Source organism: Equus asinus, chromosome 20, assembly GCF_041296235.1.
Source record: "Equus asinus isolate D_3611 breed Donkey chromosome 20, EquAss-T2T_v2, whole genome shotgun sequence".
Taxonomy (NCBI): domain Eukaryota; kingdom Metazoa; phylum Chordata; class Mammalia; order Perissodactyla; family Equidae; genus Equus; species Equus asinus.
In genome coordinates this window covers 12,087,041-12,100,826 of record NC_091809.1, presented here as the reverse complement: position 1 = coordinate 12,100,826, position 13,786 = coordinate 12,087,041, and the positions used below count along the sequence as shown (strand labels likewise).

The 13,786-nt window shown below is 65.0% G+C and overlaps 1 protein-coding gene across 3 annotated transcripts in view; it reads left to right on the top strand.

The window, feature by feature from the left end:
* The first annotated feature begins 2,060 nt into the window (after positions 1 to 2,060).
* SBNO2 (strawberry notch homolog 2) overlaps positions 2,061 to 13,786 on the top strand; it is a 55,071-nt gene continuing 43,345 nt past the window's right edge. For 2 of the 3 annotated variants that reach the window (XM_070491043.1, XM_070491046.1), the window contains exon 1: positions 5,751 to 5,887. The gene's annotated coding sequence lies outside the window, so the exon portion shown is untranslated. Of the gene's footprint in view, positions 2,185 to 5,750; positions 5,888 to 13,786 lie in introns of those variants that run through there. The other variant, XM_070491044.1, reaches the window with a different exon arrangement.

Here is a 13,786-nt window from a genome sequence, read left to right as displayed (position 1 = left end):
CATCTCTCCCTAAAAACATCAGGTCCCTGTCAGCATCACGCCCACCCCCTCCCCAGCCCCTGGCCCCCACGAGCCCGCTCTCTGTCTGTGGATCGGCCTGTTCTGGGCGTTTCCCGTCCATGGGGTCACGCGCTGTGTGTCCTTCCGTCTCTGCTTCTCTCCCTGAGCGTCGTGTGTGCAGGTCCGTCCACGTGCAGCCATGTCAGGGCCTTGCTCCTCTTCATGGCTGCGTCGTGCTCCAGCGTGTGGGTGGACACGCGTGTGTGTCCATCATCTGCCAAAGTACGTCTGCGTCGTCTGCACTTCTTGGCTATCGTGAATTGTACTGCTACAAATTTATTTGTTTATTTTTAAACATTTTTCTCATGAAGTCCTCAACATATCTCAGGTCCTGCTCCAAAAGCTTAACACGTACCGGTTCTCAACAAATTCTCACAAAGACCCTCCGAGGGAGGTACTGTGATTATTGGCATTTTATAGATGGGGAAACGGAGGCACAGAGAGGTTAACTAACTCGCCTGGAGTCACACAGCCGCCGGGCGGAAGAGCTGGAATGGAACCCAGAAAGTCTGAACCCTCGTGCTCTGCAGCTAAGGCTCTGTCCTGTCGGTCATCCTTACAGTCCTGGGGGACACGAGGTGACCAGCGGGAGAGGAGAAACACCCCAGACCCACTCCAAAACCCACCCTCCAAGTTCCCACCCGTTGGAACCCAGCTTCCCTCCCATGCCCTGCAGGTTGTGATGGGGACGCCCGATCCGGGGCTGCAGCGTCTGGCTTATTCCTAAGCCCCGGGGCATGCAGGGTGCCGGGACCCCAGAAAGGTCTCCCAAGGCCCGCCGACGCCCCTCGGGAGCCCCGCGCCTCCCGTGCCGCTGGGACCTGGACGTGAGTCAGCCCGGCCCCCGCAGGCCTGGAATTTCCCTGTGGGGCTGGGCAGATCCAAGGTGAAGGTTCAGGAAGTCCCATCGCAGGTGACATCAGCACTGGAGGCTGGCGCCGTCTACACCCGGGGGGGGGGGGTCGGGACAGCCCGGAGCTGGGGGAGGGAAGGGCTCGTCCATCGGCTCGGACCCTGGCCTGGCACCCGTGTTCGGGGGACCTGCCCGGGAAGGGCCCTGAACGGCGAGGATGTTCCACTGTTCGTGGTCCCTTGTGTCCCCAGCACCCGGCCCCAGGAGGCACCCAGCAAATGCCTCTTGGGTGAGTACGTGGCCCCAACCGGCGGGCGGCCTTGTGTCCCTCCCCTTAGCCCACCTTACGGCCCAGCCGTCTCCCTCCGCGGGCCCTCTCCCCTCCAACGCCCGTCCCCGCCCCGCTGCATCTCTGCAGGTGTTTGAAGTCCTCCATGGCTCCCCATCGCCCTGGGGACCAAGCCGAGCTGACGGGGAGTGGGGGTGAGAACTGGGGGAGGGTCCTCACCCCCACCCAGCTGTCCTCCAGCCACGCCTGGCTCTCCATGGGCCCTTGACAGGGAGAAATGCAAAGTTTGACTCCTTCTGGCTTGGGAGCAGCAGCTCGGCCTCCTCTGGCCTCGGTCTCGCCAGAAGATGAGTCTTCAGAGATGTGGCCCCTCAGTCCCATCTGGTCTAGCACATGTGGGCAGATCGAGCCCCACCCTGACCATATGACTCCATCGCCCCATCACCTTCGATGGCTCCCTACTGCCCCCAGGATAAAGGCCACATCCTGGCTTTCTGGGCCCCCCCATTACCCCACCTCCCCCTTCCCAGCCTCACTGCCCCAGGCCCCTGCACACGCTCCCTGGATGCTCTCCCCACTCTGGGCCTTTGCACCTGCTGCACCCTCTCCCTGACAGTCCCTCTCCTTTGGGGCTGACTGCTGGTCTTTCTCCTCCTTCACGCCTGCTCCCCAACCTCAGGGCCCAGGCCTGATGCAGCCTGTGTGTGTGTGTGGGGGCGATCCCTCTGGTGTCACATTTAACCCCTGCAGCTCTGGTGTCCCAGCCTCGTAAAGAGGCGGGAAAGCCTGTCTGGGCCGGATCTCAAACCCGTCGGACGGGTTTTCGGCTGCCCGAAGTCGTCCTGGCTCAGAGGCAGCCCTGGCCGGGCCTGGCAGGATCCCGCTCTAGGCTCAGGCCGGGCCCGGAGGGAGCTGAGGGAGCCGCAGGGCCCTGGAACCAGCCAGCCAGTGCCGCCTGAGGACAGCTCGGGGACAGCGGCAGGTGGGCCCGGGCACAGGGCGGGCGTGGTGGCCGGACAGGGCGGATGCCTCTGAGAGGATGGCTGGAGACAGAGACAGAGGGTCAGACTGAGAGACGTGGGAACAGAGAGACAGAGAATCTGAGAGACACAGAGAGAGACATGGGGAGAGGGGCTGAGGGAGCACAGACACTTGTGTGACGGGGGCAGGCCCCCTCCCCCGCCCCTGGGGCTCCTGCCTCAGTTTCCCCTTCTGCACCACGGGAAGGGCCCGATTGGGGCTTGAGAGAGAGAGCAGAGGAGGAGGAGAGGGAAGGGGCTGGGGAGGCGGGAACCGAGTCGCGGGCCCGGCCCGAGGGGAAGTGTGTGCGGAAAGGAGAAGTGGCGAGGGACCAGCGGAGGGTGGAGGTCCTCCCGCGGGTCGGGAACGCCGGGGCTTTCCAGAATGTGGAGAAACAGGAAGTGGCTCGCCCCACCCCAGCTCTGTGGGGCCGGGCTGGGCCCACCTGCCCCGCCTCACCTGCCCAGGTCTGCCCCCCCCACCCAACCCGGCCCCACAGGCTCCTGGGTGCGCCCTCCGCCTGCCTCAGTCTCCTGGACTGCCCGGCGCGCACGGCCCAGGACTCCTTCCTGGGAGGGAAACTGAGGCTGGGAGAGGGGAGCTCCCAGGGGGCGCTTCCCAGATGGGGAAACTGAGGGACAGCCCAAGCATGTTATCATCCACCTACAGCGAAGCCCCCGGGGCGGGGGGGACCTGACCTTGGGGGTCTGTCTGCAGTTCTCCGCTGTCTGAAATAACTAATGAACATGGCCTCCCGCCCAATGTTTGTCCTCCGATCGTGGCCACTTAGCAGGCGAGAACCCTGCAGTGTGGACAGAGGGAGCCGCTTGCCCAGGGCCTCCCGGCCCCGCCCCAGCTCTGGGACCCCCTTTGTATCTGCAACCTCCCCGCCTTGGGTCACCTGATTTCGCCAATAAAAACGCAGGACTCCCCGTTGGATGGGAATTTCAGACACATGGAGGCCATCGCTCTAGTATAAGTATATCCTAAATACCGCCCAGGACGTACCGAGGCTAAAAGCCTTCGTGTCCTTTAAGTTCAAAGTTCACTGGGTGCCCGGTGTTTCTATCTGGCGACCCTGCTGCCCCGAGCCTGGTCAGAGGGCCAGGGGGACACTTGGGGGGTCCCTGCGCGGGACGGGGGCCATGGGAGGGCTTGGGTTGGGGGTGGAGCGTCTTTGACCTCAGATGGGGCCTCACCAGATAGACCTCCGGCCTCCCGCAAGGCCCGGCCCCACCGGAGAGGGGGCCTCGGCGCATGTGACCAGCAGGGCATGCCCCCCCCCACCCCAGAGTGGGTCCTTCTGCAGCCTGACCCAGCAGAGCTGGGCCTCCAGGGCCAGCCATGCATCAGCACCGCCCCAAATCCCTCCTCTCTGGCCTCCTCCTTATCATTATCTTATTGAACCCCCGCTTAGGCGGCCCCAAGGACTCCTCCTAGGAAAGATCCAGAAACACCCTTGGGAACAGGCATGATGGTTAGACACCAGGCACCGTCCATTTATCTGTCTGAACAGCCTAGGAGGTAGTCATTCTTGTTATCGCCATCCCCCTTTTACAGGTGGGGAATCGGAGGCACAGAGAGGTTAAGTAGCTCCTGGGGGTCACACAGCATGTAAGCAGTGCTGCAGGGAGAGCCGGGCCTCCAGCTTCAGAGCACTGTCCTTTCTGCTCTCCCAGGCCGCCCTGGAAATCCCCGAATCTGACTAATTCCCTAGACATCCCCAGACTTGGCAGATTCCTCCACGCTGAGATGGCTGGACCCACCCTGGCCTGGGCAAACTGCCCCCACGTCAGGCAAAATTACCCGTCGGGACCTCGTGGTTTCCCGGGGTGGACGTGGCAGAGGTCGAGTCCACGCCTCCCAGAGGCCGGCTCTGTGACCTCGGGCTGGCTCCTGAGCCATGATGCGCCTCGGCGTCCCCACCAGCAGAAGGCAGGTAATACCGCTCGCTGCCTCCCAGGGCCGGCCGTGGCAGGCCTGGTGGCTTCGTGGGCGTGCGACTCGGGGTGCACGGTGGGGGGAGCCTCGTCCTTCATGGAAAGCTCTGCCGTCGCCGTTCCAGATTCTTAATCCTTTTTGAACGAGGGGCCCCGCAGATCGTGAGGCTGGTCCTGTGTGGGAGGAGATGGGAAAACGCTGTGGGACGCTCTGTCCCCAGATCGGCTCACTCACCTGTTCGAAGCTTAGGTGTCTCTTTCTCAGTTTGATTTCATTAGTTATGAAAAACAGTCTCAAAGTCAAGGTTACAACCCAAATTGCCAAGAACTCTGCGCACCAATGCAAGCTCGCTCTGGATGAATCACTTCTCTCTGGGTCTCAGTTTCCCCATCTGCTCCCTTGTGCTTGTGGGTTTAGGGATGGGGGAGCTCCTTGGGCTGAGTTTTGTAGGGCAAACAGCTTTCAAACATACTCATCTCTCTGACCAGACCAGGCCCTTGAACAGCTTTGACTCTAACTGGGCTGTCCTTCCTCCCCTTGTCTGTCTGGCAAACTCCTACTTGAACTTCAAAGCCCCAGCTTCAACACCCGCTCCTCCATGCAGCCCTCCATGATGCAGAGCCTCCTGATCTTGCAGAAGGGAATGTCTGCCCTAGTCTGGGGGCTTCCTGAGGGCTGCGCTGAGAACTGAGTCCTCTCTGGGTCCCCAGCTTTGTCCAGCTCAAGGCCAGACACAGAGCAGCATCCATGAGTTCATTGAATGAATAAACAAACCCGTGGAGAGGTGACCTTTAATTTTAGGGGGTTGGGATGGGGCAGAGGCCTCTGGCTGGTGGTGAGGTCAAGCCTGCGAAGCCGTGGCAGAGCCATCATTGCTGAAAACCCAGCTGAGGAAGGGGTGGTGCCCCCCGCACTGGATCTGCCAGAACCGGCCCGGCCCATCTAGTGAGGGGTCCAACAGGCTCGAGTCACAGGAAAGCTGCCCTCCGTGCCAGCACCGAGTCCCGCCCTCTTCCTGGCAGTGTGGTAAATCCCAGCATCGGCATCGTTTGCATCAGGCCCCTGGAAGCCCTGATGGGGAGGGAGCCAGCAGGGAGCCGGCCTGACGGGCTCTGGGTCTCTCTCCGGGTGGCCCCTGGAGCTTCCAGACCCCCGACCCCACTGTGCAGGAGGCAGATTGACGGGAGGATGGCTACTGGTGGGGAGGCAATAGAGAGAGCAGGACAGGGGGCCAGGGAGTCTCCGAGGAGGGGGCTTCAGAGCCAGATCTGTGTTTTACAAGAACCCCAGTAGTTTCAAGGTCAGGGGTGAGAGGGCAGCAGGGGAGGGAACAGCCCATGCAAAGGTCTGCAGGTGGGACTTGTTCGATTCTACCCTCATGTTGCAGAGGAGGAAACTGAGGCTCGCCAGGGTAAACCGCGGGCCAGGGTCCCAATAGGACAGGCGGGCGTGGGATCCGAACCCGGGGCCAGCAGAGTCCGAACCCCTCTCAAGGAGCAGGGGCCTCAAGGCGCCCAGGGACCAAGGCCGACCTGGGAGGCCCCGCCCCGCCAGGACCACGCCCACCAGAGACCACGCCCACTAGAGGCCCCGCCCACGGCATGACCGGAAGTGCGCGGGGCCCCCAAGATGGCGCCCGAAACCCGGAAGTGAGCGCGTCCGCGGCGAAGCTCGTAGAAACGGAGGCGCCGCGGGCTCCGCGCCCGGCCGGACCCGGGTCAGAGGTGAGGCGCGCGCGGCCCGACCCCCGCCCCGACCCCGCCGCCCCCGCCCTTCGCGGCCGCGCTCCCGGCCCGCGCGGCCCTGGCTCCTCCGGCCGCCCGCGCCCCGGGCCGGGGGTTCCGGGGTCCGGGGTTTCCCGCCCGCCTCGGCGACCCCGACCGCGCGCTCCGCCGTGAACCCTGACCCCGACCCCCTTCTCCGCCGTGAATCCCGACCCCGCCCTGCGTCTTGAACCCTGACCCCGCCCTCCTCGGTGACCCCCAACCCCGCTCTCGGCCGGGAACTCTGACCCCGCCCTCCGCAGCGACCCTGATCCTGCTCTCCGCCGTGAACCCCTACCCCGCTCTTCGCCGAACCCTGACCTCGCCCTCCTCGGTGACCCCCGACCCCGCTCTCCGCCGCGACCCCCAACCTGCCCTTCTCGGTGCCCCTCCACCTCGCTCATCGCTGATTCCTGACCCCTCCCTTCTTGGTGACTCCTATCCTGCGCTGTGTGGTGACCCCTGAACTTTACTTCTTTGATGACCCTTGGCCCCGCACTTCTCGGTGACCCTCCAGCATCTTATGACCCCCTGGAACTCCCCCCTCCGGGATTCCCTGACCCATCCCTTCTTGTGACCCTCAGCCCCGTGCGCTTCGGTGACCCCAGCCTATCCCTTTCCTGGGGGGACCCCTCATCTCCCTTATCTTGGTGGCCCCTGACCCCGGGCTCCCTGGGGATTCCTGCCTGGTTCTCCTCAGTGTCCCCCCTCCCAGGACCCCTCTTTTCCTGGCTCCTTAGCCCAAGCAGTGCTGCAGGAGGGGCAGACACTCCTGTTCCCCCTGCGGGTGGGGTCCCTGGGCCTTGGGGTAGGGGCCTTGCTGGTATTAGCTGACCCCGGCAGGCGGCAGAGCTTGTTGGTGTGGGATTGTGGTCCTGAGGTGGCATTGGGACTGGCCGAAGGATGGGCCAGGGGGAGGTGGTGGGCAGGGACTCCTGCCCAGAGGTGCGAGGAACAGCCAGTGTGGGCGGCCGAGGAGGGGCCGTGGCCAGAGAGTCATGCGGGCACTGCTGCTTCCCAGAGCCCCGAGCAGGAGGCTGGTGGACCCGAGGGATGCCGGGGCGTGGACGGCCAGACAGGGGTGCCAGGGAGGCGGTGGGGTGTCCCCCTGCGAGAGGCTGTTACCGTTCTGAGAAGGAGAAGACTCGAGTCTGTGCCGTGTGTCTGGGGTGCCCCCGGCTTCTGCTTCCTGGAACGGAATGCGCGTTGGTCCCGCTGCCTGTCCACGGCCCCACGGTCCGGGTTTGGTGTCACCTGTTTGCCCCCAGCCTGGAAGCCGGCGTGCGATGAAGCGTGCTGGCAGCCCGGGGGGTGGTGAGCGTGTCAGGGTGGGTCAGGGGGCTGGTGCTGGACTGACCTCAGCTGGGGGCCTGCTGCCAGGCAAGCTGATGGAGCCCCTGTCCCTGTGGGCGATTCTGAAAAGTTCCAAGAAAATGGGGCTGGGGCCTGGGGGTGCATGCCCCAGAGGGAAGCAAGGCCCCTCACAGGCAGGACACTCCTGGGAGGGTAGGAGGCGGCCGGTCAGTAGATGGGAAGGGCCGCCAGGGCTGGACCCGACTGTGCGCTTCACTTTGCCCTGCCCTGGGTTCTGCTGGTCTGGCTGTGGGCGCCGTGTGGCCGGACCCCGAGAGCAGAGCAGTGGCCAAGTGCCCCGGTCTTTGAGGCTGAGACCTGGGGCCCGTCGGCCGGCCAGTCTCATCTTTTTTTCCAAACTCCCTGGATTTTCCCAGGGGAGGCCCCAGAGGTGGGTGATGGCTGCTGGGGGCTGTCTGCTCAGGAACGCTGTCCCTAGCTGGCAGTCCCCTCCAGAGTCCTTGTGAAGAACGCCGAGTGTAAAATCTGGACCGCTGGCTGGGCGGGCCGGTGAAGGGCAGGGTGGGCAGGCAGCCCGGGGGCCCCCGATGGTGATAGTGGGGGAAATGCAGGCAGGCGCCCACCAGACCCCGGGGAGCCCGGCCAGCGCAGGACGCCGTCCCCAGGGAGAAGCCGGTGCGGGGCCTGGGGAAAGGCGCTTTTGTTTAACTCAGCCGTCTGCTCGCGCCTGCCCGGGGTGTGTGCTGGGGGACGTCTGAGCTGTGGCAGAGGGGTGGGGGAGCCCGGGGTCAGACGAGGGCCGGGTTTCCAGGGGGGCCCATAGGGGGAGAGCAGAAGAGTCACTTGGCTTTGAAGTTGGGGCGGGCGGGGCCGCAGGTGTGAGGATGGTGACCCAGGGCCACTGCCTGCCCTTGGGCCAGTCTCAGCCCCCCAGGGGAAACCGAGGCGGGACTTCCACAGCCATGGGCCTGGCCCCCACTGGGGTGTGACCCGCCTGGGCTGGCCCGGCTGAGTTCCCAAGGAGTCTCAGATGCCCCTCCAGCAGGGGCCGGGCCGGAAACGCTGACCCAGCGCGGGGCTCTGGCGGGGCTCTGGCGGGTGAGCAAGCTGGGCCGGGAATAAAGAGGCAACTGTGTCCAGCCCCAGAGGCCGCCTCCCCCTCCCGGCGGCCGCCCTGATGAAGCCCTCACGGCCCGTGCGGGCGGGAGCTGCTGTCCTGCTGGAGGGTGACGTGATCTAAACGTGGAAGCACACCGGCGGGCTGACACGGCGGTGGGGAGGCAGCCCCCCACGGTGCCAGCACAGCCCTAGGGTGTGCGTGTGTCCGTGTGCAGGTATGTGTTTTGTGTGCACGTGCATGTGTGTTGTGCTCATGAGCGTGTGTCTGTGTGTACACGTGTGTTTTCCATGCGTGTGTTGCGTGTGCTCCTGCATCCCCGAGCGTGTGTGTGAGCGTGTCCATGTGTCATGTGCACATGCAGTTCGCGTGGGCAGGCTTGGAGCGTCTCCGGCTGCTTTCCGTGGCCGAGGGCGGTATGGTCAGACGGCGTAGCTGGAGAGCGCGGTCACCAGACCCATCCTGGCCCGGCCTGTGCCCTGCTCGCCGGCCACCTCGCCATTCTGCCATGCCCGTCCTGGTGTTGGAGGCGCCCGGCCAGCACGGTCCCCTCTCCGCCGAGTGGAGCCCTGGTGCCCTGTCCCTGGAACTGCCCTCCCCCCACCACCGTGGGCAGGTGGGTGCCGCACGCGGGACCTAAGCAGGACTGCAGTGGAAAGCCAGCCTCCCTCACCGTCTGCTGGGGTGGTGGCGGCCTGCTGCCCTCCTGGGAGGCGTGGCCGCCCTGCCTCCTCGGGTGACTCGGGCGAGGGCAGGACGGCTGCTCTATGCTCAGCTCTCTCACCTGCTACTCCGGGCTTGCCGGGCGCCCTGGGAGGCAGAGCCAAGACCTACCGTTTGTTTCTATCCCACCCGGGAACGGACCTCAAACACGCGACATTCAGGGAGAGAAGCAGGTGCGGAAGGACACACGGTGTGTGATCCCATGGACGTGAAACGTCCCGAACACGTAGATCCACAGACAGAGAGCGTGGGTGTCAGGGGCTGGGGGGGGATGGGGAGTGACGCTGATGGGGAGGGGGCTTCTCTTTGGGGTGATGGAATGTTCTGGAAGCAGGTAGAGGTGATGGGTGCGCAGCTCTGTGAGTGTACTGGGTGTGGTATACCGTGCATGAATTGTTTCTCCATAAAACAACCAAGTGTTTAAAAGACCCCAGAAAGCAGGCCTGTGCTTGCCACTCAGGTGCCTGCGTGCCGTGGCCGAGTGGGCGTCTGGGGGTGGCCCCTGGTGTGGCCCTCGCTGCCAGTGCACACGGGGTGCTGGGCGGTCCTGAGGCGTCTTCTCCCGGGCCCACAAGGAGGGCAGAGGTGGTGCCTCTCTTCTTGTTGGGGGGGGTAGATGGGACCACTCTGGGAGCCCCCCAGGTCCCAGCTTGGCCCCCCGGGAGCTGCCGTGGGCGGCCGGGCGTGTCCTGCACGAGGCGGCCTGGGGGTCTGGAGTCCTGGTGCGGGAACCTCGGCCGTGTGCAGTGCGGCGGCCGGGCCCAGCGCTGCCCTGGCCCTCCGGTCCCTTCAGTCACTGGCCGGCCCCCATGAGGCCAGGTGATGGCTGGGGGCAGTGAACCCAGTAAGTGGGCGCCCCCTGGCCCCCATGCTCCCACTGGCCATGACTCCTCCCGGTCCACGTGCCCTCCTGCCGTGCTCCCTGGGTGTCCACAGCATGGCTGCCAGGGACCGTGCCCACCAGGGGAAGGTGTTTATGTGACCCCTGCTGTGTCCTGAGGGTGGTCCACCTCGGCGCCCTGTCCTGGGCTCCCCGTGCCTCCTGGAGCGTGCTCAGGCTGCTCACTCCACCGCCGCGCTCGTCTGTCGTCCATCTGTCTGACCGTCCGTTGTTCAGAGGGGGCGCTGACTCTCCTGTCGGGACCAGCCTTGTGCCCTCAGGAGCAAGCCCCCTGCGTTCCAAGGCTGCTGCATTTCAGAAGCTCACGTGCCGTGTTCCGGGTGGTGGGTGACCCGCCACTGTGAGGGCTCAGGGGCCACGGGGCCGAGAGGGAGGGGCAGTGGGTGGGTGGGGGCCGGATGGCACCGACTTCCCCCGGGGGTGGCCGTGTCCGACCCTCGCCCACAGCCTGCGCTCTGGTGCAGCTGAGCAGGAGGTAAACTGCGGAAAGCTTGGCCCCCGAGCTGCAGCCATGGGGTCGGGTCGGGGTGTGAGCTGTTGGCCCCCTGCCCGTGTCTCTTCCTGGGTTCTGTGGCCATGGCCGGGTCTGCGTGGGGCCTGGGGGCCTCTCAGGGCTGCTTCAGGGGGTCTGGAATGTTCTCCTCAACCAGTTTGGGGCACGGCTCTGCCCTGGACACTGGGACCGGGCGTCACTCCTCCCGCCCCACCTCGGGGGCGGGGGTGGTTGTGAGCTTGGCGCTGGCAGCACAGGACCAGGGAGCCTCTCCTGCCGTCACCAGGAAGCTGGTGAGCTGGCTGGGGGTGTTTTGGGGGTTTCATCAGATTCTGGCCCTCCAGGAGCTTGGTCCCCTGTTTTTGGGTTAGGGCTCAGGGTGAGTGAGTCCCCAGGCAGATGTCAGGGCTTGGGGACCACCTTTGGGGGTCCTGGTGGTAACAGGGGGGCCGGTGGCTCTGCACCCAGCTCTGTGGGAACCTGGAGGAAGGCACCTCATGTGGGGAGGACCTGGGCCGCCACCCCCAGACCCGAGCCTGCTGCTTCTCTGGAGAAGCCGGCCCGTCGGAAGCCCCGGCCACGTTCCTGCTCCCGTGTGCAGGGTGGCCGGCCTTGCTGCCCACTCATCCACTCGTGACTGTGTCCTGCCCGTGTCCTGTCAGCTCAGTGACGGCTCCAGAGATGACCCCATCCCGGTCCCGGGCCCTGCGCACGTGTCACCTCACGGGGCAGAGGGGACTCTGCTGACGGGTTAAGTCGAGGCCCCTGGGATGGGGATGGCCCTACATTCCTGGGGCCGAGGGTCATCACAGGTCCTGGTCAGTGAGAGCGTCCTCTGCTGGAGGCTGGGGGCGGAGGGACCCAGAGCTCGTGGAGGCCTCATGCTGCTGCTGGCTCTGAGGGGGCAGCGTGTGTGCCCAGGACACAGACGGCCCCTAGAAGCCGAGACCCAGCCCCGGCCGACCGCCAGCTCAGAGACAGGCCCTCAACCGTGCCCTCATCTGCAGGAGCTCAGAAGCGGATTCTCCGCAGGCTGGGCACTGAGGGCTGGCGAGCTCGCCCAGACGTCTGACCCACGATCCGCCGGAGGGTCCAGTGCATGTTTTAAGGGGCCGAGTTTGGGGTCGTTCGTCACAGCAGAGGGAGAAATGCCCCCAGGCTCTGTGGGCGGGTCTTGGGGTTCCTGCTACTGCGATTTGGGGGCCTCTGTCCTCTTCTCGGAGGTGGGCACGGGGTCCAGCCCAGCACAGGCGTTTGCATGGGTCTGTGGGGCAAGGTCGCTGTCCCCTGGGCCCAGTTCAGGGCTGGGAGGGGCCTCCCTCCTCCTGGACACTGGATGCCCTTCGGGCTCAGGCGAAGGTCCTTTGTGATGTTCTTGGCACCACGCTGGATGGCAGGAGCCCGGGGAGGGTGCTGACTGGTCAGGCCGCTCACCTGGGACTAGTGTGACCTGGCTGCGGGCAGTGCCAGCTGCTCTCCCATTCAGCGTGCTCCGAGGGGCTGTGTAGAGAGACCTGGCATACTAGCCAGCCCGAGGCACACCCAGCACCAAGCGGGGATGGCAGCAAGTGCCAGGAGGGACAGACCACCCTCAGCACGGACCCCGGACAGACCAGAGCATGTCAGTTTCAAAGGACCAGGAAGTTGGGGCCAGTGGGATTTGGCTTAACATCTGCTCAGGGGAGGAAGACCTGGAGTAAGAGGAGATCACAAGCTCAGTGTGTCTGCAGCCTTTTTAAAACCACAAATAAGCACAAGACGTGAGCAGGCGCCTCCCGGGAGGGGGAGCCTGCATGGAAGATGCTGAGCTGCCGTGGGAAGCCGTCGCACACCTGTTGGCCTGGGCAGAGGTTGAAAGGTCTGCCAAGAGCGACGGCGGGCCGGCCGGTACAGCAGCCGGAACTCCATCGCTGCCCGTGGGCAGGTGGATCCGTGCCGCCACCTTGGGAAGCGTTCTGCTGTCCCCTGGAACGCTGAACTGCATCTGGGAGTTGGGGCAGCAGGGACCCACGGCCCTCTGAGACCCAGGCTCTGTGTCCCCAGCTGTGACAGAGAAGGCTGCCCATCCTGGTCCCCTTTCCCCGCTGACCAGCCTTCTCAGGGCCGCGCGGCTCTGACACGTCCTTATAAACTCGGGTGCGGCTCGCTGTAGCTGTGCTAAGTTCATTTGTCAAGCGCCTGCCTTGCTGTAGGCATCAGAGCGTCCTTCCGCCTCCCCCTGTGTGGGGCTGTCACTGCAGCTGCGGGTCTGCCGGCTGGCCGGTCTGTCCTGCAAGAGCCGACGGGTCCCCGCGGCCGGCAGATGCATTAGCCGGAGAGCCGGGCAGACACGGGCGACCGAATCGGTGCCTCCAGAGCCAGCCCAAGGGTCTCCTTTTCTGCATAAACGTTTGTGTCTAGCGAATGTCGCCCCCGTCCCTCCCTCGCATCAATCGGGTTGGTTCTGCTTCCCCAGATGCAGTTTCTCCTCCCAGCCGGCCTTTCCCTCCTGCGCCCGCCTGTCCACAGTGTGGGAGTGCTGAGGCTGCTGCATGCCTTGTCCAGCCTGGCTCTGTCCTCAGTCATGTGCCTGCTCCCCATGAGTGGCTCCTGGGGCAACAGCACCGTCCCTGGGGTGGCATGTGGGGTCACTCTGTGTGCACCATGTTCCTGGCTCCTACATGGTCCAGCTCTGCTGCCTCTGCTCTTGGGGGTGAGGTTGGGGTGACGGGCTGTGCAGCCACCCTCCCGCCAGGGCCTCCTCTGTTCACCGTCCGCTTACTGGTCCTCCATTTGGCCACGTGTTGACCGTGCCAGGCTGGAGCCAGAGTGTCAGCCGAGCAACCCACCAGCCCGGCTGTGCAAAGGAGCTTCGGGGTGTCCCTGTCCGCTGGGCGGGGCGGCCACGTGGGGCCTTGGCCTGGAGTGTCTGGGGCGTCCCCCTAGCGTGCCCAGCCCGTGACAAGGAGGGAGGGGGGCTTCGTGTCCCAGCAGGATGGGAAGTTTTGCAAGAGACCCTCTGTTACTTCATCACTTCAGACACCGTCTGGAGGAGGTGGGGGCGGGGGGGGGGCCCTGGGGGACTCTGCTGAGTTCCAGACGCCTCTGGGGACTCTGTGGAAATCCGAGGTCACATGCTTGGTGCCAGCCTCACCCGGTCACCAGTGCTCCAGGCCCCCTAGGGGTCACAGGAATCCAGGCCGAGGGTCGTGCTGGCTCCAGCTGGGGTTTGCCTCCCCGTCCTGTCCAAGTGTCCTGGGGCAGCCATGACAACTGAGCACATACTGGACGCCTTAAACCACAGAGGTTCACCCTCTCCCAGCTCTGGAGGCC